At 35.9% G+C, this 2,955-nt stretch overlaps 1 pseudogene; it reads right to left on the bottom strand.

Moving 5' to 3' along the window:
* Positions 1-1,499: 1,499 nt before the first annotated feature.
* Positions 1,500-2,711, bottom strand: LOC147292982 (cytochrome b561 and DOMON domain-containing protein At5g47530 pseudogene; annotated as a pseudogene).
* Between the last annotated feature and the right edge of the window lie 244 nt (positions 2,712-2,955).

The raw sequence follows: 2,955 nt of genomic DNA, 5'->3' as shown, positions 1-2,955 counted from the left end.
ATCTGCTTTATTTTTGTTTTTTATATATGATAATAGTTAAAAAATATGAACTTGGGATACATACAAAGTAGAGGGATTTTGTTACTGTGATATATCAAGCGTTCAGAGATTTTACTTGTCATAACATCAAATTGAAAAGTAGCATACTTGTCTGTGAATGGCCATTGAAATTTAAATTGTCTCCACAATAAATTTACAGAAATAAGTGGTATATTTGGAAGTTAAGTAAAAAGTTAAAAACAAAGATAAATATTAATCATGTGTAAGTGGTGATTCTACTTTAAGCTAGAATAGTAAAAAAGTAAAGAAAGAAAATATATATATCTCTAGACATAAATCTCTGGTGCAGTAACATCATCACCCATCTTCGTTGCACGTATTTCCTGCCGTGTCTTCTTCTTTTTCATCTCCGGGAACTTGATAGTCTGATTTTATTGTGAAATTTTTGTAGACATGTCCAGTATGCATGACAGTATGAATCTGTGATATACAAACAAGTTATTAACGCTGATCTGTTTTATTTATGATAATAGCTGAAAGATATGAACTTGGGATACATACAAAGTAGAGGGATTTTGTTACCATGATATATCAAGCGTTCAGTAAGATTTGCATGGGCTAAGGTCCTCTTGCAACTGATCAACTTGACAATATATATGATAAAATAAGAATTACTGTAGAAGTCCTTTCTTTTTCATGTCTTCGTAGCATTCTTTTTTTTTCTTTTTTTCCATGTTTTGAAAGGATAAGATGTTGTAGCCTGAATATGTGATCTTCTATTCCCTTCACTATTTTGGTGCACCCTTTCACGTACTAGACTTTATTAGAAGAAAATGCTTGGCTCCTTATTAAAATCTTTTCTAGAATAGTGCAAAATTACTAATCAAATCAAATTCTATTAGCCTTGAGTTTTCCCTTTGTTATTCATGTCCTTATATTCCTTGTTTTGAAATGCTTTTTGATTTCTTAATTAGCTTTCATTTTCTGATGTTAATGTCTAAAATTAGACTCCAAAATACTAATTTGCCAAATAGTAGGGACTGTGTCTGCCCGAGTGATATTGCAAAAATCGTAAATTCCTACCTGGAGGAGAAAGGGTATCTGCAGGCCTGATAACAGAAAACTAGTGGAACTTGGGAAAGGAGGTTGATATGTATTCATTGTACGTGTGATTATTTTGTAATGGAATTAATTTTACTTGTGGAACAAAACATTCTTTTAGATTAATGTTAATATAAAGCAAATGCGTGGAGATGTTACTTTATTGAACCATAGAGATTTTACTTGTCATAACATCAAATTGAAAAGTAGCATGCTTGTTTGTGAATGGCCATTGAAATTGAAATTGTCTCCGCAATAAATTTACAGAAATAAGTGGTATATATATTTGGAAGTTAAGTAAAAAGTTAAAAACAAATACAAATATTAATCATGTTTAAGTGGTGATTCTACTTTAAGCTAGAATAGTAAAACAGTAAAGAAAGAAAAAATATATATCTCTAGACATAAATCTCCGGTGGTGCAGTAACATCATCACCCATCTTCGTTGCACGTATTTCCTGCCGTGTTTTCTTCTCTACATCTCTCATTTTCCACCCGAAAAACCAGTTGTAAATTTTAATTGCTTCCAAGCCTGCAGCAATGCACCCCAGAACTCCAATAATCAAAATATAACCAAGTTTCCACATCTTTTCTGGTTCCAATATATCAAACCCTTTAAAGATATTTATTATGCCGAGGATGATTGTTGCATAACCAAAGGCATAGTGGAACAACTCCCAGATGAATCTCTTCTTGTGGTCTTTCTTGGGCCTAAACAAAACAGCTGCAAGGACTTGAATTATAGCAAGACATAAGAGAGTGCAACCTATGCATCCGTGGGGTTTGTATAGAATTCTCGAAAACTTAAGTCGACCGAGAAAAATCCCCGTCCCCCAGCCAGCAAACCCGACAAGAAAACTGATAAACTGACATGCTCTATGAAGATAGAACCAAAGCGGATCTGCTACTCTAAATTCTTTGACATACCTTGCTATAATGATCCCAACAGGCATAAGTATACCCCAACTGATTGTATTAATAATTCCATGGGCATATTGCAACTTAGATTTTGTTCCGGGTCTACTTGCTTTAATCTGTCCAGAAATAAAGTCTAGAGTTCCAAATGATTTGACGTTTGGTCCTGACAGTGAATGCATTGTTGGTGTGTTTCTGGACAACAGTCCTTCCTGCCAAACATGGTTCACAATGCTGACATTGTTTGGCAGCCCTATGGTGGCAAATATAGTGATTTGGCTATTCTCATAGGTTGCAGAGACATCATGTACAGGAAAGCTGAGATTTCCTTGCTCCAACAGAGTCACATCGCTTCTAATGGGTGATGCATAAACCGACATGCTTCCGTCGGTTCTTCGAAAAGCAACGATGGCTTGTGAACCCACCATGCCTGTTGAGGTTGGATTAATAGCCCACGCAATCCATCTCGATTCGCCAACCACGGTTTGTCTGAAAGCAACATCAACCGTTCCTGTTGATGGATAGAAATTCCAGTGTAGGGTCGAATTCAAGACTGGTAGGTCATTGCAAGCAGCAAAGGTTTTCTTGTTTGGGAATTTGTGGGTAGTGCAGGGTTGTGGTTGTGAAGTGATTGAGATCAAAAACGAGCTGAGAATGAGGGAAAGAAAGAAGAGAGACCTCAAAATCCTTGCCATGATGGGATGGAGAGCTTTCACACGCACTAACACATGCAGTACGCAAAGAGAGAAGAGAAATTTGTTTGTGAGTTGAAACTTGAAAGCTAGGGCTGGCTATACTTATATGGAAAAGTTTAATTCCAGTTTAGGGCTGGCTATTCCATTCTGAACTGGATTTGGATTGTGATCAGTCGGTTAAAAATAGAACGGTTGTTAAAAAATTAATTTACCAGTGTGAACTAGGAAAAAGATAAGGGGAGAC

The sequence above is a fragment of the Dryas octopetala genome, chromosome 2, assembly GCF_963921425.1.
Source record: "Dryas octopetala chromosome 2, drDryOcto1.1, whole genome shotgun sequence".
NCBI classification, from domain to species: Eukaryota; Viridiplantae; Streptophyta; class Magnoliopsida; order Rosales; family Rosaceae; genus Dryas; species Dryas octopetala.
Note: the sequence above shows the minus strand (reverse complement) of the source record. Positions and strands in the feature narration are given on the sequence as shown.